Source organism: Ursus arctos, chromosome Y, assembly GCF_023065955.2.
Source record: "Ursus arctos isolate Adak ecotype North America chromosome Y, UrsArc2.0, whole genome shotgun sequence".
NCBI lineage: Eukaryota > Metazoa > Chordata > Mammalia > Carnivora > Ursidae > Ursus > Ursus arctos.
The window spans coordinates 24,720,873-24,733,257 of NC_079874.1; the positions used below are offsets into that span (position 1 = coordinate 24,720,873).

The following is a 12,385-nucleotide window of genomic DNA, read 5'->3' on the forward strand; positions in this document are numbered from 1 at the left end:
AGGGCAGGAGGGGGAGCGGCATGGGGGAGCCCCAGGCGGATGCGGGTGGAAAGCGCCAAGTGGTGGAGACAGGATGAACACGTGGACACTCACCGGAGCCAAGGCACCTGCGGGGAGCCAGGCCCTGCCTTTCCCAGGCCAGGGCGAGAGGGCCCCAACTGAGGCAGTGGTGTGGACAAAGACTTGGCCTTCATTTCAGAACATTTGAACACAAAGCCAGAAAAACCGCAGGTGTAAATCAGAAAGACCCACACTCCTCTGTGGCCCAGCCATAGGCTGAGAAAGAGGGTTCAAATGAGGGGGACTGTGTGGGGTGTCACAGAGATATGATCAGTGCTCCCTACGTGAGTTATGTTCACGGATACGTGTGCGAATCCACTGAGCACAAATCAGCCGTCAGCTAAATACTGATAACACGGTCGGAGCCGCTCTCTCTGAGCTAATGTTGACGGGACCGAACTGTCTGCTTTGGCTTCCTGATATAGAAGGTAAAGATATTAGGGAAGAAGAGGGAAGAGGAGGCAGGAGAGGGTTACCTTTATTGTTTATAGACAATTTTCTCTCTTTCCACCTTATATTATCTTTAAAGTGTTTTAAATTTATTTGAGAGGGAGAGAGAATGAGAACAAGTGGGGGGAGGAGCAGAGGGGGAGAGAGAAGCAGGCTCCCTGCGGAGCCTGGAGCCTGATGCGATGGGAACTTGATCCTAGGATCCTGGGATCAGGACCTGAGGCAAGGGCTGATGCTTCACCGACTGAGCCACCCAGGCGCCCCCCTTCCACTTTATTTTAGACTTAGCTACAAGATGCGGTGAGTACATGAGGACACTGGAAACAGTTCTAGAGTTGAGATAAAAAATTTCTCCATCCTGATGCTATCAGTGTTTGGGGCCAGATTGCTTTGTGCTGTGGGGGCTCCCCGTGCACTCCACCCCCTAGATGCCAGCAGCACCCCTCCCCCAGCTGTGACAACCCAAACTGTCCCGTCATTGCCCAATATCCCCAGTGGACCCAGGGGAAGGAGGGATGGTTCCTCAATGGTTCCTCAAATAACTACTCGGTTGTGAATTTGGTGGGGTAGGTGATGACCAGCATTGAAAAAAAAATGAGATGAAAATGGATAAACAAAATTAGTATGTCACATGTGGCAAAGGTAAGGATGATTTCATGGGCAGCTGGTTCTGGCCACATATGTCTAAGTGTGTGGGTTCCAGGTTTCAGTGGCAAGTATGCTTTTGCCTGTGGATGGTGGTTTATCAGGAGAGAAGAAGATGCAAACAGCCCAGCTAAGTTTGGTGAACTTAGTTAGGGCAAAGCCTGAATTGTCACTTGAGGAATTGGGGGTTAACTGCATAAATCGCCAGTGAGATCGATTTATGGATTATTTTGCAGGGTACGTGGGGAAAGCTGCGAAGCAAAGCACTGCAAGGACTTAGGTCCGGGGCAGGGGCAGGATCGCAGAGAAAAATCTCCAAGAAAAAGCTAGTGTCTGGAACAAATTCACTCTAGCATTTCCTAGCTTCAGGGTGGCCTAGTTTGAAGGTATTTTATCTTTCATAGGTCTGTGCCAGGGTCCCCTTTTCACTTTGAGACAGTGCCTGAAAAAATTGTGTCACACTATTGCATTTTAAGAAACCTTTATTGAGATATAACTTACATGCCATACAAATCACCCACTGTAAGTGTACAGTTCAGTGTTGCTGTTTTTTTTAATATAGAAAGGGCTGTATAATCATGACTATGATATAATTTTAGGACATTTCCATCACCCCTAAAGGAAACCTGGTACCCACTAGCTCTCACTCCCCATCCCTTCACTTTTGCGCCCAAAGACAACCACTCAGTTACTTCCTGTCTCTCTAGATTAATCTTTCTGGACATTCTGTATCAATAGAGTCATATGATATGTAGCCTTTTCTGTCCCAGCATAACATTTCTGAGGTTCAACCATGTAGCACACATCAGGAATTCATTATTTTTTTATGGCCGAATACTATCCCATTGTATGGATGGACCATATCTCATCTGTGTATCTGTTGATGGGGCATTTGGGTTGTTTCCACTTTTTGGCTTCTATGAATAATGTGGACATGTTTTCTTTTCTCTTGAGTAGACAGATACAATTGATTACGTTTTAACACTGAAGTTGTTGATTAAAAGAACAAAAACCCACTATATGGGTGTTTTGAAGAGGAGGAGGATGGCTCTGGAATTCATTCTCATTCCCCACAGATAAGTGTGGGGCAGTGATGCTTCGTTAAAGGAAAGGCTATATATTGTTCTTTCATTTTTTCTTGTATGCAATACAAAAATGTGGGGTGAAGTAACTCAGGAAAACCATTTACTCACATAGTTCATGGGATGAGCACAAAAAGAGGGAATCATTCAAACTAACTATGGGATGCTTCCTAGGCCTCATAGGACTGTGAAGTTTGTCATTAACAGGAGGTGACTGTTGTCTTTCCATGAGATGCCATCATTGTCCCACCACATTGAGATTTGTGCCTTTAAAGTCCTTCCATTCTTATGTGATCAGTGATAGCCACCATTCCACTAAAATGTGCATGTGTATATAAATTTTTAAAAACCTGATATATTTAGCAGAGAAAGTAACAGAAGGGAAAATTTCCACTCCTCACCAGAAACATTTAGGCTTTGCAGGATATCCCAGGTAATGTGGCAGGCAGTGCTTTGGGAATTTCCCATCCAGGCTCCTTCCAAGACTGGGATATCTGGATATTTGCCATGCTCTCCAGGTACCCTGTGCATCTCTCTTCCCCCTGCAGTCTACTCTCTTCCCAGATCTGAGGTCTCAAAGGACAAGAAGCAGCTCTTGGCTTGGTCACTTGGCCAATGTTTTCTTTCCTTAACACCAGAAAGCTTCAAATTCCAAGCTACCCAAAAGCAAGCAAAGTCAACACACTTATCCACGGGGGGAGGAAACGGTGTTCATGTTTTGCACCGAGGGTTACAGTGAGAAAGGTTACTTACATAACTACACAAGGGGGGATAACTGAGGATGTATTTCTTCGGTGTTAAACAAGAGGAATGTTTTACAGTAGGGAAATGGTTAAGACATTCTGGCCTATAAATTCCATACGGTCCCATTTTGAGCCATCATTAAAAGTATGCCTTTGAATAATATTTAGTGACCTAGAAAAATATTTGTAAGGCTAGGTAACAAAATCAGAATGTTAAGCTATTGCTACCCTGAGAGCCCTATTTCATTATTCACCTCCTTTCTACCCTCAACTCCCATTTTTGGATGGGAAATCTTTCTGCACAGAAAAACACGACAGGCAAGTCATGGAAGCTAATGTTAACACTGGGTCTTCCCTGGGAATTTCTATTTTCTTGGACAGAAAATTGGCTATGTTTTGCTTTCTTGCAGGAAGAGTACACATTCTTTACGTCGTCAGTGGTAAAGCTACAGGGCAGGGAGAGAGATCCCATTAGGTGGCTCAAGCACGCACCCCATCGCTGTGCGAATGCTCTGGTCACGTTATCCAACAACAGAGGCTCCGAAGTTAGGTTGATGGGGCCGGCAGGACTCCCCCGCACACCGTGGTCCCGGCCGGCTTCCCGCGCGCTCTCACCGCGCGGTTTAATTACAGGCCAGGCGGGTCAGGACAACCCCCTCCCGATACGCAGCACACCGTCAGAGACTCCCTGCTGAGTCTACCAGTAGAGCCAGAGCCCGACGCGTTGGGGCCTGACACTCCCTTCCGTGGAACCTCCGCCTCCACCGCCCAGAGCCCCTCCCCCCCGCTAAGGCCCCCTCCCTCCAGGAGCTCCCTCTTAACCTCCGTCCCCCACCTCCCCGACCTCCACCCATCCCCAGGCCCTCGGGCCCGCTCCCCGGAGGCACAAGCCCCTCAGCTTCACCTTTCCGGTTTCTCAGCCTGCACGGGACCCGACCCCCCGCCCACACCCCCCGAAGGGCCTTAGGATCCCCCCACCCCCGGAGGAACCGGTGAGCCTGAGCCATTTGGGGAGCACCGCACTTAGCGAGAGCCCGGCAAGCAGGCGAGGGGGGCGGGGTGGGGGCGGGGGTGCTGCGAGTGCGCTGCTCTTGGAAGGTCGTCGGTAACTCTTTCGGCTGAGCTGGGCGCTGGCGTTGACCTCTTAACAAAGAACAGGTTGGGCAGCCGGCCCCCTCACCCCACCGGGAGGCCGAGGGGGCCACGTGACCTTTCCAGACCCGGCCCCCACCTAGGGGGGCCGGCGGAGGGGGTCACGGGGGCGGAGAGGGGAGAGGGAAGGAGAAGGAGGAAGCCTGTGGTTGCTTGGGGAAGGCGGAGAGGGCTAGGGGAGGGGAGAGGGGAAGGGAGGGAGCAAAGAAGGGGGGTGGAAAGTGGAGGGGGGTTTGGAGGGTGGCGAAGGGGAGGCGGATGGAAAGTGGAGAAGGGGGATGGGACCTGGGGGTGGGAGGGGGAGGCGGAAGAGGAGGGGGATGGGAGGAGGAGGCGGTGGGGATGGAAGGTGGAGGAGAACAGGTATGCATAGAGGAGGCGGATTGGAGGTGGAGGAGAAGGAGGATGGGAGGCTGAGGAGGAGGGGGATGGGAAGAGGAAGTAGAGGAGGAGGGGGATGGGTAGAACGCAGAGGAGGGACTGGTGGAAAGAGGAGAAGGGGGATGGGAAGTGGAGGAAGAAGGGGATGGGAGGCTAGGGATGGGGCTTGGGGCTCTGCCCAACCCCATTCCAGAGACTCATTAAGATGCAATTGCCAATTTTTTTTTTAAACCAGACTGTATAAATTTACAGTTTCCTTTTCAGCTGAAGCAGACAATGTTAAAACACATTAGATTTTCTGTTTCAGAATGCAAATTAAACATAGCGAGCTCTTGGAAGGCTCAATTAGGGCTTAAGAAAATATGAGATTTAAAACATGGATGCTTGAGTAAGGCCGACTCTAGCCTGGTGGAAATATGGTCTCTCTCTCTCTCTCTCTCTTTTTTTTTTTGGTAACTTAAAAAGAGAATTGCTTAATAATAAAACGGCCCAAGCCTTCCTCAAACATAACAGGAAGTGCTGCTTAAAAAAAACATTAAAAAAAAACAAAACAAAAAACCAAGCCCTTCTCCAGGGAAGGGGTTGGGTTTGAGGTGGAGGCTGGGTGTCCCCAGCAGCTGAGCTGCCTGCAGGGTCATGGCATTGCCCGGGGTGGCTTGCACACCCTGCACTGGAAGGAGTTGGAATCCAGTAGTCCCCAAACCCCCTCTCCTCCAATCTAGAAGTGACTTTCCTAACTAGGTGCCCTCTCTTTTCTGCTCCCTTCCTTCAGCCCCAAAGCCAAAACAACAAAAACCACCAACCAGAAAAGAAGAACCCCCCTACAAAAAACAAACCGAAAACCCACCCAAACTCTGCTTCAGCTGTTCTGGCTGATATTATGTGAGCTCCAGGGGCTATTTTCTGCTTTTTTCTCTCCCTGGAGAGATATTTAAGGCCTTTAAATGCCATTCTGTGCACACATCACTTAAAAATGGTCTGGCACAGGGGAAAAATTGGCAAATGTATCGTTCACAATCTGTTCCCATCACGTGAAGCCAGATTCAGCAAGAGCTCCATTGGCTTCTCCAAGCCAGGTTGTGCAGCGTCTTGAAAGGGTCTGGGGACTTGTCAGGGGAGGAAGGAGACAGGCGTTGGGTGCCACGTGCAGAGCTGCTGGAGGGGGGTGGTCCTGCGCATGTCCAGGTGTAGTGAGCTGTACCATTTCCCTCTAAAGAGTGCGAAGTGTCCTGCATTTTACGGGCCTGATCTTGCGAAACGGGGGAGGAAAAAAGAGGCACCTTGCAAACCTGGGAGTTTCTGTAGGGTCTTTGCGTTTTGGGAGTGGTAGATGGGGTTTGTATTGGTCTGCGAGGGCTTTCATGGCAAAGTAACAGTGTGGGTGGCTGAAACAACAGGGTTTATGTCCTGGCTGTTCTGAAGACTGCAAGTGTGAGACGGAGCTGTCAGGAGCTGAGGTGTCTCCAGAGGCCTCTCTCGTTGGCGTGTTGGTGGCTGACTTCTCCCTGTGTGCTCACACCATCTTCCCTGTGTGTGTATCTAGGTCCCAATCTCCTGTTCACAGGGACACCAGTCATTTTCGATTGGCACCCATCCTAATCAGCCCGTTTAAAATTTAATCACCTCCTGAAGAACCTGATTCCAAGTACAGTCAAGTTCTAAGGTAGTGGGAGTTAGGATTTCAACATAGAGTTTTGAGGGGACACAATTCAGCCCCTACCAGTGTTGGGGAGACCACTTGAGAGGCTTGGTGGAGGAGGGGCAGAGGGTGGGGGGAGGGGCTCACATGCCTCCTGCAGCCTGGGGTGTGCGTCCTGGGGGCTGGGGGCGCGGGGGGGGGGGGTGCCCTGCAGTGTCTGGCACCTGGGCTCTGCAGTCTGCAGAGAGAGGAGGTTGCGGAAGGGAGGGAGCTCGTGGTGGGGAGGGCAGCTTGGAACTGCCCGGCCTGGGCCATTTGCCCGCATGACAGCTGCAATTTTAATTCTCTGTTCTGGGAGAGGAGAGATTTTTAAAAAAGAGATGACTTCTATATTCTGTCTTCACCACAGCCTGTGGGTCATCTGAAAATGCTACTAGAGTTTTTCCCGAGTCATCTCTTTTTGGCAAGAGTTGTGTCTTATTAATGTTTGTGTCCCTTGAGTTTACCATAGTGCTTGGCACGGAGGAGGGAGCCTGAGGTATGTTTGTGGAGTAATCGTGTGGCTTTTCAAGATGTTAATTTAATCTTCATTGATCGTAGGTGACAGAAACCACAAAGCCTTTTGTTGTGAAATGATAACTGGTAATTATTAAAAGGCGAGTTCTCTCTTTTTAGTTGCTTTAACGGGGGAAAGGATGTGGATGTGACTCTGTGGATTTCCTCAAGCTGTTCTCAGAAAGGAGACGTTAAGGAAAAAAGAAAGAGAGATAGAAAGAGAGATGTCTGGGGGCTAAAGTCTGTTGGAGCTATGGATTCAGCAGCCTTTATTAACATTTGATTCCAGTGGGGGGTGGCTAGGAAGAGTTGGTGATCGCAGGCTGCTCTCAAATTTCTGTGGCTCTGCCTTGAAGCCCAGCCTTGGCAGTGTCCGCAGAAGCAGAGAGGATTCTGTGAACGACAGACGTCGTGAGAAGATATGTGTGGTTGTGATTACCTTCGAGTGGTCCCGGAGCGCTGGCTGGCTTGGGCAGTTATGGGCAAAGTTTGTCCTGTCCTTCTGGAGGAAGTCCATTTTGTCCTGGACCGTCCCAGGGCATTCATGATCTTCCCCCTTTTTTCACTTTAAAGAGCTCGCTGAGTTCCGTTTGCCCCCAGAGGCTCCAGGACACAATTTGCAGGTCACTGGGCAAAGGCTGAGGGAGTTGGGTCAATTTGGCACCCTTCATTGCCTTGCCAAGCACAGTGTCACATTCTCTTCTACTGAACCATGCTAGCAGGAATCCATTATCAGTAAGTCGATAGAAATTATATAATTATGTACATAAGCTCTGGCCCAGACTTCCAGTAGGTAATTAATGAGAGGCCAGAGGTTGGGGAAAATGGAATCACTCACTCATTCTTTCAAGTCTTTTTGCTGCTTTCTGAATTCTTGGGTCTTTTTTGTGTATTTTGTTTGTCTTTGCTCTTTATTTGGAGGTGACTTGTGTGATGTATAGGAGTGGGAAGTGAAAGGAAATTACTGCTTGGCGACATCACTAAAGGAAGGAGGAAATATTCATAGTGCACATTGGCAGGTTTTGCCTGCTTCCATGGCCATTCCCCGTCTTTTGGTTAAAACAAGGGAAGTTTCTTTAGGGAGCACTTGGCTGTCACTCTGTGACATACAGAGCTCTGCGGATAAACTTGGGGACCAGGTCTGGCCAAACAGCATGTCACATCCCTTGCCTATAGTGACTGCTTAGGGAAGAGTCTTTTGCTCATGATGATCCAGAAAGAGTCAGATATGGGCTTTTGCTACAATTGCTGACAAAGAGTTTTCTTTTTTCCTTTGGTCATTTGCTTGCTTTCTTGCTAAGCTGTTAACATGTAAACCTAGTTATGATAAAATCCATCTTGTTTATCAATTCTTGAGACTAAAGATAGCACAGAGGCACTGAAACATGGTGCCAAGGAATAGAGGGAGACCCCACTAGGTAGCATTTGAGCACCTGGATCTAGCCATGCCTGAAGGTCACACATGGACTATTCAATTACGTGAACCAGTGTGTTCCTTTTTTTTTTTCCTTAGCCTAGTTTGATTTAGGTTGCTAATACTTGCTCCTGAAAAATATTTCCTGGCTTATTGGAATTCTAATCTCTGTTTTATAGCGAATTCAAGTGATAATTGAATTACTAGTTTCACAGAGCATTTACGTCTTTTCCTTTTATCTTTTATTATGACGTATGACCTCTGGACATAAGAGAGCATTCAAAATATATATATTTTAATGAGTAATAGAAAAAGAACAACTAGTAATCCCCTGAGTTGAGAAGGGGAATGTTGCCAGCTGCTCTGGAAACCCCCATGATCACCAACCATCATTCCCTACCAGAATTTATCACTATTTTGTTTTGGGGGATAATCATCTCCTTGCTTTTCTCTATAGTTTTACTCCATGTATGCACCCTTAAACTGAATGGATTTTGTATTAATGGAACTGAATTGCGTGTTCTTGGGGGGGGTGTCTTGCATCTGTCAACTATATCGCGTGTATCTTGGGGGGGGGGTCTCGCATCTGTCACTTGACGTTACGTGCATGATGTTCGCTCATTCATCCTCCAGGCTATCTTAGCATTCAACATATGACTGTACCACAATGTATTTATTCATTAGGGAGCATTTTTGTACCCGATGTTTATAGTGGAGAATTTACTGGAGTTGATCGGTCCAACAGAGCTCATATTGGAAACAAACTGAAATGTTATGCACTGCTCTTTGCGGAAGCCCGATCTTGAATCAGCCCAGCCATCTGCCGTCCTTGGTCCACATCCAAACTGTTGATGGCTGCCTAAGAAAAATTGCACAACCGAGTGAATTCACGTTACTACGGATCACGATCTTCAACCCCAGCTGGGCCCCCATGAGAGCAAGCGATTCTGCGAGGCCATCTTCAGCTCTCCCCCTCCTCCAGACCCAAGCTCGTCGGGCTGGCATGGCTCTCTCGCCCGGTCCTTCTCCACACACACTTTCAGCAGATGACCTTGACTAATGGGGGTCTCGTTTCTTAACTTGGCAGTGATGGATCTCATCTGCATCCATGCCTACCTCCCCCGCCATCTCTGGGGCCCAGCTGCCCTTCTTTTCAGGTAACACCTGTGCCTGTGCCCTCCCCCCTCCTCAGTAGCTCTCGCCCTTGGCTCCTTGCTGCCCCTGCTGCCCACACCTCCCTCTGACAATGTCTCTGAAAGGCCTTTGCCTTGATAACCTTGCCTTCATCGCCCTCCCTCAGTACTGGGTCTTTGCAGTTCTCACCTGCGTTATTTTCCAGTCTTTGTAACTGATCTCCTGGAACACTTGAATCCTTTAGGTCAAGCCGTCTTCCTCTACAGAAGCCAGAATGATGTTTCTGGAATGAAAACCTGATTATATGAATGTGTATTGGTTTCCTTGTGCTGCTCTAGCAACCGAACATAAATTCGGTGGAAGGGGGTGCAAGGGGGTTGTAACAGCAGGAATTTATTCTCTACTGTTCTGGGGGCCACACGCCTGAGATCAAGGTGTCTACAGGACGGGTTCCTCTGCAACTTCAGGGGAGAATGTGTGCCATGCCCCTCTCTCAACTTTTGGTGGCTACTAGCAGTCCTTGGCTTGCCGACGTACCACTCCAGTCTTGGCCCTGGTCTTTGAATGGCCTCTTCGGTCTCTGTGTCTCACATCTTCCTCTCCTTTCTGTTATAAGGATGCCAGTCATTGGATTTAGGGCCCACCCCAAATCTGCATGATCTCGTCTCAAGATCCTAACTTTATTGACATCTGCAAAACCCCTTCTTTGGTCACATTCCGAGGTACCAGGAGTTAGGACTTGGACCTATATATTTTAGGCTGCTGTGTAACGTGATACATGCCCCCTTGCTAACAATCTTCCAGTGGCACCCCCTTTTCCCTTTCAGGGCATAAGCTAAACCCCTTAGCCTGAAACACTTTCCCCAGCATCGCTCTGTGTGCCTGCTGTGCTCTGTCCCCATGTTCCTCCCTGTGAAAGGGTCTTGCTCTCCCAGCCCTCACCCCTTTTAAGTCTCAGCTCAGCAGTGCCCCTCTTCCTTCTAAACTCCATTTTCCTCCAGGTCCACAAAGGGCCCTGTATAGACATCATCAAGAGACCTCACAACTAATAAATCACAAAACCATGAAAACCGTCCCCAAAGCCAACTGATGCAGCAGATAGGAAATGTGTGAAATTTCATAAGGAATGCTTAATCTCCGGGAAGAAAAGCAAAACGCACCTACTCATGAGTTAGCTGTCAGTAGGAAAAAAATTTTAAAATCCTCATGAAAGAATTTGATTGCTTATGAAAATAACAGCACCAATTTCCCAGTGCAGAAATTGTTGACGACTACCAACAAAAGAGAAGTATGAGTGTTCCCATGGAATTTGAGGAGGTAACTGGTTATTACTGTAATATTTTTATTTATTTATTTATTTATTTATTTATTTATTTATTTATTTATTTAATTTTTAAAGATTTTATCTATTTGAGAGAGAGAGAGAGAGCACAAGCAGGGGGAAGGGCAGAGGGAGAGGGAGAAACAGGCTCCCCGCTGAGCAGGGAGCCCAATGTGGGGCTCGATCCCAGGACCGTGAGATCATGACCTGAGCTGAAGGCAGACGCTTAACCGTTCGACTGACTGAGCCACTCAGGCGCCCTACTGTAGTATTTAAATGGAACTCTGTTTGCACTTTAGGCCAAAATAACTGGACCATGAGGTGAATAGTCTAGATAATCCTGTATTTTATCAGCGTATTTAGATTATAATCCTGTTCAGAGATAGGATTGAATGGCTAGTATGACCCAAAAACTGTGCTTAGTAGGGGGAACAATTTTTAGAACTTCAAGTCACAGAGGAGAAGGAGGCTCAGCTTTCGGCAGGTGCCAGGAACACAGGAGCAAGACTCACCGTCAACTCTGTGTTGTGCGTGACCTTTTCTTTGTGGAGGGCTATTGCGTTTTACTTCATTTTTTGTACTTCTATTTTTTTTATTGTGGTAAAATATATATAACACAACATTTACCATCTTAACCATTTTTAAGTGTACACGTCAATGGCATTAAGTACATTCACGGTGATTTTATTTCAACGTACTGTGGAATTCTAGAATGAGTATAGCATAACTTAAAACTGGTTTGACAGTGGAGATGCTTGGGAGTCTCCTTTTTTCCAGTGCATTTTCTGCTTTCCCTTTTGGAGTGAGTTTTCTGGTTTTTAGGAGAAAAGAGTCTCCAGATAAAGTGGGCAAGCTGTCAGGAAAATAAGACGAACACATGGTACCGATCCAAACGGAGAGCCTGGGAGAAGCTGATGAGTGTCCATGGAATTCTGGAGACTTTTCAAGTGCTCCTCATGGCTCTGCTTGTAACTGAAGCTGTACGAAAAGATAGTTGAAATAAGAAAAACATGGAGAACTTGGAAGATTCTGGTGTCTTCGGTTGGGGTGGAATGGTTTCAAGCCTTTAGTTGGATGTTAATACTCACTGGACCACATTGGTGTGCACGCAGTGTTAAGAACATGCTCGTGCCACCTAAGAGATCACCCTCATTCTGCACAGAAATAGCTTCTGAGCGATCACTGAATCACGGGTTGAGGGCAGAGTGCTTCGAATCTTGAGCTCTGCAAGGAAATTAACTTGGAAGAGAGTGACATAAAGGTTCTCTGTTCTTGCTGTGAGAAAGTTTCTCCCAGATGATTTTTCAAGACGAGTAAAAGGAAAAGTGCCTAATTGCCGCTGTCACTGGATCATCTTCTCCCTCATTTTTGGGCGGGGTCTGTTCTTACTTGTTCAGATTGTGTAGACAGCTTTGCTCACGCTACGATTGCCGAACGAGTCACCCATGTGCCCAGTCCCCCCGACTGCCCCGCCGCGCCGTCTCTCGCCTGACGACACTCTGCGAGGCACAAGCTGATTTTCACCCTGTGCTCTGAGCTCTGTTAGGCTTGCCTTCAGAAGAGCACACGGTCAGAAGGCTCCACGATGGACCATAGTGAATCGTGTCACCAAGTTTTTGAGTGTAGGGAACAGAACGCACAGGGCTCGGTTTCTACAACTTGGATTCTTATGTGGATTCCCAGCCAGCTCTCCTGTTCTGCAATTACTCCGGTCATCTCACTGTGCGTATTGCCTCGCTCTGTACTTCGAGGCTTCCCGAAGTGCTGGCCTACTTTCCTGGCAGCAAAAAGAAGACCGTCTTTATTATT

General features: G+C 47.9%; 1 long non-coding RNA gene across 1 annotated transcript in view; it reads left to right on the forward strand.

Annotated features, from left to right (window-relative positions):
- The first annotated feature begins 4,056 nt into the window (after positions 1–4,056).
- LOC113240754 (uncharacterized) overlaps positions 4,057–12,385 on the forward strand; it is a 500,727-nt gene continuing 492,398 nt past the window's right edge. The window contains exon 1 of the long non-coding RNA XR_003311279.4: positions 4,057–4,138. This is a non-coding gene — a long non-coding RNA (uncharacterized LOC113240754). The remainder of the gene's footprint in view (positions 4,139–12,385) is intronic.